Below are 14,329 nucleotides of genomic sequence, written 5' to 3'. Positions count from 1 at the left end.
ACCTTCAAGATGATTGGCTGTCTTTACTGCCTACAGCAGAATTCTCTTACAATAATCACATGCATCATTCTATCAAGGTCACGCCTTTTTATGCCAACTACGGTTTCCATCCATGTGCATTCCCCGAGTTGCCATGTACCAACACAGTACCTGATGTGGCCTGTGTCCTGTCCTGCACGGAGATTAGGACCACGCTACAAAGGGCCGTTTTCAGTGACCAAAGTAATTTCTCCAGTGACTGTTCGCTTGGATCTCCCTGCCTCCTACCGGTTACATCCGGTGTTTCATGTGTCTCTGTTGAAGCCTTGGAGACCCAACCATTTTCCATCACGTGTTGCCACTCCACCTATTCCAGTGATGGTTGATGGTTCCGAAGAGTTTGAGGTCCAGGAGATTCTTGACTCCAGGCGTCGTAGGGGATGCCTGAAAAACCTCATCCACTGGAATGGGTATGGTCCTGAGGAGCGATCCTGGGAGCCGGCCAAGCATGTCCATTCTCCTGCAAATGTCAAAACCTTTCATCTGAGACATCCTGGTTGGCCAACCCAGTTTCACACCCTGAGGTCGCGTCTGAGGAGGGGGCTCTGTCATGGCACGGCCAGTCACTTACCCGCTCCTGGCTTCCAATGGCATCCTAGAGGTGGTGCAGTGATGGTCTCTGCCTCCCCGGCCTCCTATCACTGGCTTGCGACTGTCTTCCCCTCTCCTTCTTGATGCTGAGTTTTGAGGTGAGTGTGTTGTCGCGGTAGAATGGCGGCCGCCATGCAAACTTGGCATTTGAGTATAGGAAGGTAGAAGGGATCTGGGTCTGATGGAGGAGAGCAGGCCAGACACTCTGAGAAAAAACAAGATGGCGCTGAGTCCCTGACCTCCTTTTATTGACTCTGCTTGCTCCACCTAGTGGGGCTAGTGACCGGTCACGTGACTTAGTTTCACTATAAATTTTCAGCACGCCCCCCCCCAGTCAGAGCTTGGTTTTTTTCCTTGCTTCCTGGCTCTGGAGTATTTCTCTTGTAATTCGTCTGTGTTAACTCTGATTTTGTTATACAGATTTCCTGCTACCTGACTTCGGATAGCCCTTGTTACCTCGCTTGCCTGCCCTGACTTTGGATTGTTTTGACTTCATCTTTGCCCTTTTATTATTAAAGGCCTCCATGCCACCACTGACCTTTCAGGATCCTGTTCCAATATCCAGGATTTCCTGAGGGTCGTGATTGCAAGGAAGTGCTCTTCTGCTGCAACTGGGTCCCAATATAAAAATTAATACCCTTCGGGGGGGTTGTCACAGTTATGTTGATTCAGATGGTTCCAAGTTACACAAACAGAATTATTTCACTGTTCTATCTCACTAAATCTCACTAAATGTAATTGTTATACTGAATTGTGATTAGTCCATGGCCATTCGAATGCATTCCAATACATCCAAACTAATTCGGATTTATTTGTTCCAAATGCATTCGGAGTATTTTAGTTTAGTTGCTAGGGTAATTCAGAAATTCAAATCGATTTGAATCTCTGAATTTTGTGAATTCATCCAAATTTAGATTTGGAATTAAATGAATCGCACATGTCTAGTTGCAACGCTAGTATTAAAGGGACAGTCAAGGCCAAATTTTTTTTTTTTTTTTCAAATAGATATAAAAAGAGAGAGAGATGCACTCAGCTGAGACACAAGAAAAGCTGGAAGCTTCCGTGCCATGTTCATTTTAGGGTGCCACTCAGGGTGCATACTCTTTTAGCACACTATGCCACTTCACAGAGAAAAAATATCCTGTAGCATATCAGTCTGACCCTGCCCAATGACAGTCCAGCACCGAAATACCAGACAATTCTTCTCTGAACAAGAGAAACAACAACCCCAGACGGTCGTTTTGGCCTTCTGTGGGCCTCGTCAGTGAGGTGCAGTCGCATCTCTCTAAGGGCATATGTGCAAGGAGTCCACGTCTGGTTTCCCCTTTTACTCTTAGGGAGACCCAAGAGCAATTTGCATAAATATAAAAAGAGAGAGAGATGCACTCAGCTGAGACAGAACAAAAGCTGGAAGGCCGAAACGATCGTCTGGGGTTGTTGTTTCTCTTGTTCAGAGAAGAATTGCCTGGTATTTCGGCGCTGGACTAAGGGCATGTGTGCAAGGAGTCCACGTCTGGTTTCCCCTTTTACTCTTAGGGAGACCCAAGAGCAATTTGCATAAATATAAAAAGAGAGAGAGAGATGCACTCAGCTGAGACAGAACAAAAGCTGGAATTTTCCGTGCCATGTTCATTTTAGGGTGCCACTCAGGGTGCATACACTTTTAGCACACTATGCCCCTTCACAGAGAAAAAATATCCTGTAGCATATCAGTCTGACCCTGCCCAATGACAGTCCAGCACCGAAATACCAGACAATTCTTCTCTGAACAAGAGAAACAACAACCCCAGACGGTCGTTTCGGCCTTCTGTGGGCCTCGTCAGTGAGGTGCAGTCGCATCTCTCTAAGGGCATATGTGCAAGGAGTCCACGTCTGGTTTCCCCTTTTACTCTTAGGGAGACCCAAGAGCAATTTGCATAAATATAAAAAGAGAGAGAGATGCACTCAGCTGAGACAGAACAAAAGCTGGAAGGCCGAAACGATCGTCTGGGGTTGTTGTTTCTCTTGTTCAGAGAAGAATTGCCTGGTATTTCGGCGCTGGACTGTCATTGGGCAGGGTCAGACTGATATGCTACAGGATATTTTTTTCTCTGTGAAGGGGCATAGTGTGCTAAAAGAGTATGCACCCTGAGTGGCACACTATAATAAAATGAACAGGCACGGAAGTTTTTCCAGCTTTTGTTCTGTCTCAGCTGAGTGCATCTCTCTCTCTTTTTATTTATGCAAATTGCTCTTGGGTCTCCCTAAGAGTAAAAGGGGAAACCAGACGTGGACTCCTTGCACACATGCCCTTAGAGAGATGCGACTGCACCTCACTGACGAGGCCCACAGAAGGCCGAAACGATCGTCTGGGGTTGTTGTTTCTCTTGTTCAGAGAAGAATTGCCTGGTATTTCGGCGCTGGACTGTCATTGGGCAGGGTCAGACTGATATGCTACAGGATATTTTTTCTCTGTGAAGGGGCATAGTGTGCTAAAAGAGTATGCACCCTGAGTGGCACACTATAATAAAATGAACAGGCACAGAAGTTTTTCCAGCTTTTGTTCTGTCTCAGCTGAGTGCATCTCTCTCTCTCTCTTTTTATTTATTTTTCAAATAGGACATGTAATTTTAAACAACTTTCCAATTTACTTTTATCAGCAATTTTGCTTTGTTCTCTTGGTATTCTAGTTGAGAGCAAACCTAGGAAGGCTCATATGATAATTTCTAAGCCCTTGAAGGCCGCCTCTAATCACATGCTTTTGTAATTTGCTTTTCACAACAGGGGAGAGTAGTTCAGGTAAACCATATAGATAACATTGTAATCATGCCCGTGGGTTGTGGCAGACACTGCACTAATTGGCTAAACTGCAAGTCAATAGATAATAACTAAAAGTCATGTGATTGGGGCGGTCAGAAGGTGCTTAGATACAAGATAGTCACAGCAGTAAAAAGTGTATTAATATAACAGTGTTGGTTATGCAAAACTGGGGAATGGGTAATAAAGGGATTATCTATCTTTTTAAACAACAAAAATTCTGGTGTTGACTATCCCTTTAAATAGTCCAGTGTACTTCATATATTAAATATACTAGTGCTAATAACCTTATTATTAGGAAGAGGGGTTTTGCATTCCATACTTCTAAATTCATTTTCTTATTTACTGTGAAATCTCTTAAGAATCGCACATAAATTGGCTAGTGTCTTTATATTATTTAATCTCTCTGGTTGATTATTTGAAGTGATATAAGGCTATTTTTGGCTAGTTGTTGAATAACAATCTCCAGCAAATTCCATTAGACTTAATGAGGCCTAGTTATCAAGCCGTCAACCTCAAATACGCTGGGATTCCGCAGCGTATTTGTGGCGAGGCTGATTCGCCTTAGTTATCAAAGGCTAGAGACCGGCAAAAGTAGAATTTTGTGACGTAAGCTTCGATCCGCCGGACTCAGTCCGACACAGATCGATTCTTACGTCACTTCAGATGTTCCACACACAAGTGCGGCACAATCTGACTACTTTTGGTAGTTATCAAAAAACTAGCAGGTACGCTCGGAACTTTTCCGGCCCAGCGTACCTGGTTTTCAATCCGCCGCCCTGGAGGCGGCGGATCCCATAGGAATCAATGGGAGTCTGACCATAGCGAAAGTTCATGTTCACTGCTGCCAGACATCCCATTGATTCCTATGGGAGCTGTCTACACCTAACACCCTAACATGTGCCCTGAGTCTAAACACCCCTAATCTGTCCCCCCCTACACCGCCGCAAGTAAATAAATGTATTACCCCTAAACCGCCGCTCCCGGAGCCCCCCGCAAGCTATAATAAATATGTTAACCCCTAAACCGCCGCTCCCTGACCCCGCCGCAACTATAATATATAAATTAACCCCTAAACCGCCGCTCCCTGACCCCGCCGCAACTATAATATATGTATTAACCCCTAAACCTAGTCTAACCCTAACCCTAACACCCCCCAACTTAAATATTAATTAAATACATCTAAATAATATTTCTATTATTAACTAAATTAATCCTATTTAAAACTAAATACTTACCTATAAAATAAACCCTAATATAGTTACAATATAAATAATAATTATATTGTAGCTATTTTAGGATTTATATTTATTTTACAGGCAAATTTCAATTTATTTTAACTAGGTACAATAGCTATTAAATAGTTATTAACTATTTAATAGCTTACCTAGCTAAAATAAAGAGAAATTTACCTGTAAAATAAATCCTAACCTAAGTTACAATTACACCTAACACTACACTATACTTTAATAAATGATTTATATTTAAAACTAAATACTTACCTGTAAAATAAACCCTAAGATAGCTACAATGTAATTAATAATTACATTGTAGCTATTTTAGGAATTATATTTATTTTACAGGTAACTTTGTATTTATTTTAGCTAGTTAGAATAGTTATTAAATAGTTATGAACTATTTAATAACTACCTAGCTAAAATAAATACAAAATTACCTGCAAAATAAATCCTAACCTAAGTTACAATTAAACCTAACACTACACTATCATTACATTAATTAAATAAATTAAATACAAATAACTACAATTAAATACAATTACATAAACTAACTAAAGTACAAAAAATAAAAAAGCTAAGTTACAAAAAATAACAAAAATAAGTTACAAACATTTAAAAAATATTACAATAATTTTAAGCTAATTACACCTAATCTAAGCCCCCTAATAAAATAACAAAGACCCCCAAAATAAAAAATTCCCTACCCTATTCTAAATTAAAAAAGTTCAAAGCTCTTTTACCTTACCAGCCCTTAAAAGAGCCTTTTGCGGGGCATGCCCCAAAAAATTCAGATCTTTTGCCTGTAAAAGAAAAATACAACCCCCCCAACATTAAAACCCACCACCCACATACCCCTAATCTAACCCAAACTCCCCTTAAAAAAACCTAACACTACCCCCCTGAAGATAATCCTACCTTGAGTTGTCTTCAGCCAGCCGACCCACCGATGGAACCAAAGAGGAGATCCGGAGCGGCAGAAGTGATCCTCCAAGGGGCGCTGAAGAAGTCTTCCATCCGATGAAGTCATCATCCAGGCGGCGCTGAAGAAGTCTTCCATCCGGGCGATGTCATCTTCCAAGCGGGGTCTTCAATCTTTTTTCTTCAGGATTCATCTTCATCCCGCTGACGCAGAACATCCTTCTTCCCCGACGGACTACCGATGAATGAAGGCTCCTTTAAGGGACGTCATCCAAGATGGTGTCCCTTCAATTCCGATTGGCTGATAGGATTCTATCAGCCAATCGGAATTAAGGTAGGAAAAATCTGATCGGAACAGCCAATAGAATGAAAGCTCAATCAGATTTTTCCTACCTTAATTCCGATTGGCTGATAGAATCCTATCAGCCAATCGGAATTGAAGGGACCCATCTTGGATGACGTCCCTTAAAGGAGCCTTCATTCGTCGTTAGTCCGTCGGGAAAGAAGGATGTTCCGCGTCGGCGGGATGAAGATGGATCCTGAAGAAAGAAGATTGAAGACCCCGCTTGGAAGATGATATCGCCCGGATGGAAGACTTCTTCAGCGCCGCTTGGAAGATGACATCGCCCGGATGGGAGACTTCTTCAGCGCCGCCTGGATGATGACTTCATCGGATGGAAGACTTCTTCAGCGCCCCTTGGAGGATCACTTCTGCCGCTCCGGATCTCCTCTTCGGTTCCATCGGTGGGTAGGCTGGCTGAAGACAACTCAAGGTAGGATGATCTTCAGGGGGGTAGTGTTAGGTTTTTTTAAGGGGGGTTTTGGTTAGATTAGGGGTATGTGGGTGGTGGGTTTTAATGTTGGGGGGGGTTGTATTTTTCTTTTACAGGCAAAATAGGTGAATTCTTTGGGGCATGCCCCGCAAAAGGCTCTTTTAAGGGCTGGTAAGGTAAAAGAGCTTTGAACTTTTTTAATTTAGAATAGGGTAGGGAAATTTTTATTTTGGGGGGCTTTGTTATTTTATTAGGGGGCTTAGATTAGGTGTAATTAGCTTAAAATTGTTGTAATATTTTTAAATGTTTGTAACTTTTTTTATTTTTAGTTAGTTTATGTAATTGTATTTAATTGTAGTTATTTGTATTTAATTTATTTAATTAATGTAATGATAGTGTAGTGTTAGGTTTAATTGTAACTTAGGTTAGGATTTATTTTACAGGTAATTTTGTATTTCTTTTAGCTAGGTAGTTATTAAATAGTTCATAACTATTTAATAACTATTCTAACTAGCTAAAATAAATACAAAGTTACCTGTAAAATAAATATAAATCCTAAAATACCTACAATGTAATTATTAATTACATTGTAGCTATCTTAGGGTTTATTTTACAGGTAAGTATTTAGTTTTAAATAGAAATAATTTATTAAAGTATAGAGTAGTGTTAGGTGTAATTGTAACTGAGGTTAGGATTTATTTTACAGGTAAATTTCTCTTTATTTTAGCTAGGTAGCTATTAAATAGTTAATAACTATTTAATAGCTATTGTACCTAGTTAAAATAAATTGAAAGTTACCTGTAAAATAAAAATAAATCCTAAGATAGCTACAATATAATTATTATTTATATTGTAGCTATATTAGGGTTTATTTTAAAGGTAAGTATTTAGTTTTAAATAGGATTAATTTAGTTAATAATAGAAATATTATTTAGATTTATTTAATTAATATTTAAGTTAGGGGGGTGTTAGGGTTAGTGTTAGACTTAGGTTTAGGGGTTAATAATTTTATTACAGTGGCGGCGGTATAGTGGGGGGCAGGATAGGGGTTAATAAATTTATTATAGGTGGCGACGGTGTAGGGGGGGCAGATTAGGGGTTAATAAGTTTAATATAGGTTGCGGCGGGGTCCGGGAGTGGCGGTTTAGGGGTTAAACTATTTATTTAGTTAAGGCGGGGTCCGGGATCGTCAGGATAGGGGTTAATAACTTTATTATAGGTGGCGACGGTATAGGGGGGGCAGGATAGGGGTTACTAGGTATAATGTAGGTGGCGGTGGTGTCCGGGAGCAGCGGTTTAGGGGTTAATACATTTATAAGAGTTGCGGCGGGGTCTAGGAGTGGCGGTTTAGGGGTTAATAACTTTATTGAGTTGCGGGGGGCTGCGGGGGCGCCGGTATAGGGGGTAGAACAGTGTAGTTTAGTGTGGGTGCTTAGTGACAGGCTAGCAATAAAGCTGTCAAAAAGCCGAAGAGCAGCGAGATCAGATGAGTGATAACTCTCACAGTCCGCTGCTCATCGCCCCGTACTTGGTGCGCGGCTTTTTGACAGATTTATTGATAACTTAGGCGAAATTTTGCAGGTCCACGGCGGCGATGGTAGGCGAGCTTAGGCGGGCGTATTGGGCCGGCGAAGGCAGGTAAGTTGACACGTTGATAACTAGGCCTCATTGAATTTGAGCTAAGATTCTTATTATAACATTGGGATATATTTCGTTAATCAAGTGTTGTTAAATTATTAATCCATATTTTGGCATTGGGTTAATGTTATAAATTGGTCTAGTATAATTCATGTGTGATATTTAATAAGCAATTCATTTTGAGTTAAGCTTAATTTATAGAAATATTGTGTCCATAATACTGAGGTACCTTTAATTCATTTGGAGTTAAGGTTAATTTATGGAAGTATTTCGTCCATTCATGGGATAATAGACCATTTATATTGAATAGTAATTAATATAAATTTCTCCAACATTGGTGTGTCCGGTCCACGGCGTCATCCATAACTTGTGGGATATTCTCTTCCCCAACAGGAAATGGCAAAGAGCACAGCAAAAGCTGTCCATATAGCCCCTCCCAGGCTCCGCCCCCCCAGTCATTCTCTTTGCCGCTCTGAACAAGTAGCATCTCCACGGAGATGGTGAAGAGTATGTGAGGGAACGTTTTTATCGCCAGGCACTAATTTAGACACCTTCCCAGTCAGGAAGGGCCTTCACTATAGTAGGCAGAGCCTCATTTTCGCGCCATTATTGCGCAGTTACTTTTGAGTACAGTGCATGCAGCTGCATGTGTGAGGGTCTGGTATCCACTGAAAACGTTCCTAGAAGGCTTGAATTAGTATCGTATACCCCCCTGGGTTTGGTAAAGTCGCAACAAAGGCTGTGGCTGGGACTGTAGTGGGGTTAAAATTAAAAACGGCTCCGGTTTCCACATTTTAAGGGTTAACATCTTGAAAATTGGGGTGCAATACTTTGAATGCATTAAGACACTGTGATGAAAATTTGGTAAAGATTGGATAATTCCTTCATAGTTTTTCACATATTCAGTAATAAAGTGTGCCCTGTTTAACATTTAAAGAGACAGTAACGGTTTTGTTTTAAAACGGTTTTTGTGCTTTATTAACCAGTTTAAGCCTGTTTAACATGTCTGTACCTTCAGATAGATCATGTTCTGTATGTATGGAGGCCAAGGTGGTCCCCCCTTCAGATGTATGTGATGATTGTGCCATAGCGTCCAAACAAAGTAAGGACAGTACTGTCACATTTAATAAGGTTGCCCAGGATGATTCCTCAGATGAAGGAAGTAAACATAGTTCTGCATCCTCTCCTTCTGTGTCTATACCAGTTAAGCCCACGCAGGCGTCCCCTAGTACTTCTAGTACGCCAATGCTTATTACTATGCAACAATTGACGGCAGTAATGGATAACTCCATAGCTAATATGTTATCTAAAATGCCAGGATTTCAGAGAAAGTGCGATTGCTCAGTTTTAAACACTGTAGAGCAGGACGCTGATGATAATTTATCTGTCATACCCTCACACCAGTCTGAAGTGGCAGTGAGGGAGGGTTTGTCAGATGGAGAAATTTCTGATACAGGAAGAATTTCTCAGCAGGCAGAACCTGATGTTGTGACATTTAAATTTAAATTAGAGCATCTCCGTGCATTACTTAAGGAGGTGCTATCTACTCTGGATGATTGTGACAATCTGGTCATCCCAGAAAAATTGTGCAAGATGGACAAGTTCCTAGAGGTCCCGGTGCACCCTGATGCCTTTCCAATACCTAAAAGGGTGGCGGACATTGTAAATAAGGAGTGGGAGAAACCAGGCATACCCTTTGTCCCTCCTCCTATATTTAAGAAATTGTTCCCCATGGTCAACCCCAGGAAGGACACATGGCAAACAGTCCCTAAGGTCGAGGGGGCGGTTTCTACTCTAGCCAAACGCACGACCATTCCCATTGAGGACAATTGTGCTTTTAAAGACCCTATGGATAAAAAATTGGAGGGTTTGCTTAAAAAGATTATTGTACAGCAAGGATACCTCCTTCAACCTATTTCATGTATTATTCCTGTCACTACAGCGGCGTGGTTCTGGTTCGAGGAACTGGAAAAGTCGCTCAGTAGAGAGACTCCATATGAGAAGGTTATGGACAGAATTCACGCACTTAAGTTAGCTAATTCCTTTATTTTAGACGCCGCTTTGCAGTTAGTGAGATTAGCGGCGAAAAATTCAGGGTTTGCAATTGTGGCGCGTAGAGCGCTCTGGTTAAAATCTTGGTCGGCGGATGTATCTTCCAAGACAAAATTGCTTAATATCCCTTTCAAAGGTAAGACCCTTTTTGGGCCAGAATTGAAAGAAATTATTTCAGACATCACTGGGGGAAAGGGCCATGCCCTCCCACAAGATAGGCCTTTCAAGGCTAAGAATAAGTCCAATTTTCGTTCCTTTCGCAATTTCAGGAACGGACCGGCTTCCAACTCTACAGCCTCTAGACAAGAGGGTAACGCTTCCCAGACTAAACCAGCCTGGAAACCAATGCAAGGCTGGAACAAGGGTAAACAGGCCAAGAAGCCTGCTGCTGCTACCAAAACAGCATGAAGGGGTAGCCCCCGATCCGGGACCGGATCTAGTAGGGGGCAGACTCTCTCTCTTTGCTCAGGCTTGGGCAAGAGATGTTCAGGATCCCTGGGCACTAGAAATAGTCTCTCAGGGTTATCTTCTAGAATTCAAGGAACTACCCCCAAGGGGAAGGTTCCACATGTCTCACTTATCTTCAAACCAAATAAAGAGACAGGCATTCTTACATTGTGTAGAAGACCTGTTAAAGATGGGAGTGATACACCCAGTTCCAACTGTGGAACAAGGTCAGGGATTTTACTCAAATCTGTTTGTAGTTCCCAAAAAAGAGGGAACTTTCAGACCTATTCTGGATTTAAAAATTCTAAACAAATTTCTCAGAGTTCCATCGTTCAAAATGGAAACCATTCGAACAATTTTACCTACAATCCAGGAGGGTCAATATATGACTACCGTGGATTTAAAGGACGCGTATCTACATATTCCTATCCACAAAGATCATCATCATTTCCTAAGGTTCGCCTTTCTGGACAATCATTATCAGTTCGTGGCTCTTCCATTCGGACTAGCCACTGCTCCCAGAATTTTCACAAAGGTGCTCGGGTCCCTTCTAGCGGTTCTAAGACCAAGGGGCATTGCAGTGGCACCTTATCTGGACGACATTCTAATTCAAGCGTCGTCGCTTTCCAAGGCAAAGGCTCATACAGACATTGTTCTAGCCTTTCTCAGATCTCACGGGTGGAAGGTGAACATAGAAAAGAGTTCACTATCTCCGTCGACAAGAGTTCCCTTTTTGGGGACAATAATAGATTCTTTAGAAATGAAGATCTTCTTGACAGAAGTCAGAAAGTCAAAGCTTCTAAACGCTTGTCTCTATTCTACAGCCTTCCATAGCTCAGTGCATGGAAGTAATAGGATTGATAGTTCCTTTTGCTCGAATTCATCTAAGACCATTACAACTGTGCATGCTCAATCAGTGGAATGGGGACTATGCAGACTTGTCTCCTCAGATTCAAGTAGACCAGTTAACCAGGGACTCACTCCGTTGGTGGTTGACTCAGGATCACCTGTCTCAAGGAATGAGTTTCCGCAGACCAGAGTGGGTCATTGTCACGACCGACGCCAGTCTATTAGGCTGGGGCACGGTCTGGGACTCCCTGAAAGGTCAGGGTCTATGGTCTCTGGAAGAGTCTCTTCTCCCGATAAACATCCTGGAACTGAGAGCGATATTCAATGCTCTCCAGGCTTGGCCTCAACTAGCGAAGGCCGGATTCATAAGATTCCAGTCGGACAACATGACGACTGTAGCTTACATCAATCATCAAGGGGGAACAAAGAGTTCCTTGGCGATGACAGAGGTATCCAAGATCATCAAATGGGCGGAGGATCACTCCTGCCACCTATCTGCAATTCACATCCCAGGAGTAGACAACTGGGAAGCGGATTATCTGAGTCAGACTTTTCATCCGGGGGAGTGGGAACTCCACCCGGGGGTTTTTGCCCAGTCAACCCAATTATGGGGCATTCCAGACATGGATCTGATGGCGTCTCGTCAGAACTTCAAAGTTCCTTGTTACGGGTCCAGATCCAGGGATCCCAAGGCGACTCTAGTGGATGCATTAGTGGCACCTTGGTCGTTCAACCTAGCTTATGCGTTTCCACCGTTCCCTCTCCTTCCCAGGCTTGTAGCCAGGATCAAACAGGGCCTCGGTGATTCTGATAGCTCCTGCGTGGCCGCGCAGGACTTGGTATGCAGACCTGGTGAATATGTCATCGGCTCCACCATGGAAGCTACCTTTGAGACAGGATCTTCTATTACAAGGTCCATTTGAACATCCAAATCTAGTTTCTCTGCAGCTGACTGCTTGGAAATTGAACGCTTGATTTGATCCAAGCGTGGGTTTTCAGATTCTGTGATAGATACTCTGGTCCAAGCCAGAAAACCTGTGACTAGAAAGATTTACCATAAGATATGGAAAAGATATATCTGCTGGTGTGAATCCAAGGGATTCTCCTGGAGTAAGATTAAAATTCCTAAGATCCTCTCCTTTCTCCAAGAAGGTTTGGATAAGGGATTATCAGCGAGTTCTCTAAAAGGACAGATTTCTGCTTTATCTGTCTTGTTACACAAACGACTGGCAGCTGTGCCAGATGTACAAGCTTTTGTACAGGCTTTGGTCAGAATCAAGCCTGTTTACAGACCTTTGACTCCTCCCTGGAGTCTAAATTTAGTTCTTTCAGTTCTTCAAGGGGTTCCGTTTGAACCCTTACATTCCATAGATATCAAGTTACTATCTTGGAAAGTTCTGTTTTTGGTTGCTATTTCTTCTGCTAGAAGAGTTTCTGAATTATCTGCTTTGCAGTGTGATCCACCCTATCTGGTGTTCCATTCAGAAAAGGTTGTTTTGCGTACCAAGCCTGGATTTCTTCCAAAAGTTGTTTCCAACAGGAATATTAACCAGGAAATAGTTGTTCCTTCTCTGTGTCTGAATCCAGTTTCAAAGAAGGAACGTTTGTTACACAATTTAGACGTAGTCCGTGCTTTAAAGTTCTACTTAGAAGCAACAAAGGATTTTAGACAAACCTCATCTTTGTTTGTCGTTTACTCTGGTAAGAGGAGAGGACAGAAAGCTCACTGCTACCTCTCTTTCTTTCTGGCTGAAAAGCATCATCCGATTGGCTTATGAGACTGCTGGACAGCAGCCTCCTGAACGTATCACAGCTCACTCTACTAGGGCTGTGGCTTCCACATGGGCCTTCAAGAACGAGGCTTCTGTTGATCAGATATGTAAGGCAGCGACTTGGTCTTCTCTGCACACTTTTGCCAAATTCTACAAATTTGATACTTATGCTTCTTCGGAGGCTATTTTTGGGAGAAAGGTTTTGCAAGCCGTGGTGCCTTCTGTTTAGGTAACCTGATTTGCGCCCTCCCTTCATCCGTGTCCTAAAGCTTTGGTATTGGTTCCCACAAGTTATGGATGACGCCGTGGACCGGACACACCAATGTTGGAGAAAACAGAATTTATGCTTACCTGATAAATTACTTTCTCCAACGGTGTGTCCGGTCCACGGCCCGCCCTGGTTTTTTAATCAGGTTGAAAAATTTCTTTCTCTATACACTACAGTCACCACGGCACCCTATAGTTTCTCCTTTTTTCTCCTAACCGTCGGTCGAATGACTGGGGGGGCGGAGCCTGGGAGGGGCTATATGGACAGCTTTTGCTGTGCTCTTTGCCATTTCCTGTTGGGGAAGAGAATATCCCACAAGTTATGGATGACGCCGTGGACCGGACACACCGTTGGAGAAAGTAATTTATCAGGTAAGCATAAATTCTGTTATCTCTATAGCCTGCTTAAAGGGACACTGAACCCAAATTCTTTCTTTTATAATTCAGAAAGAGCATGCAATTTTAAGCAAATGTCTAATTTACTCCTATTATCATTTTTTCTTCGTTCTCTTGCTATCATTATTTGAAAAAGAAGGCATCTAAGGTTTTTTTTGGTTTCAGTACTCTGGACAGCTTTTTTTTTATTAGTGGATGAATTTATCCACCAATCAGCAAGGACAACCAAGGTTGTTCACCAAAAATGGGCCGGCATCTAAACTTACATTCTTGCATTTCAAATAAAGATAACAAGAGAATGAAGAAAATTTGATAATAGGAGTAAATTAAAAAGTTGCTTAAAATTTCATGCTTAATCTGAATCACGAAATAACATTTTTGGGTACAGTGTCCCTTTAATATTTTAAAGTTGTGTTAATGGATTGATAGATATAACTGGTCATAGGTGATATTCAGTTACTACATAAATATAATCAATGTGTTTATAGAGATTAACTGGTTAGAATTTAGGAATTAATTTAATTTGAGATTAAATATTAATGTTTATAATAAT

This window comes from Bombina bombina, chromosome 5, assembly GCF_027579735.1.
Source record: "Bombina bombina isolate aBomBom1 chromosome 5, aBomBom1.pri, whole genome shotgun sequence".
In the NCBI taxonomy this organism is placed as follows: Eukaryota; Metazoa; Chordata; class Amphibia; order Anura; family Bombinatoridae; genus Bombina; species Bombina bombina.
This window is presented reverse-complemented; position numbering follows the sequence as displayed.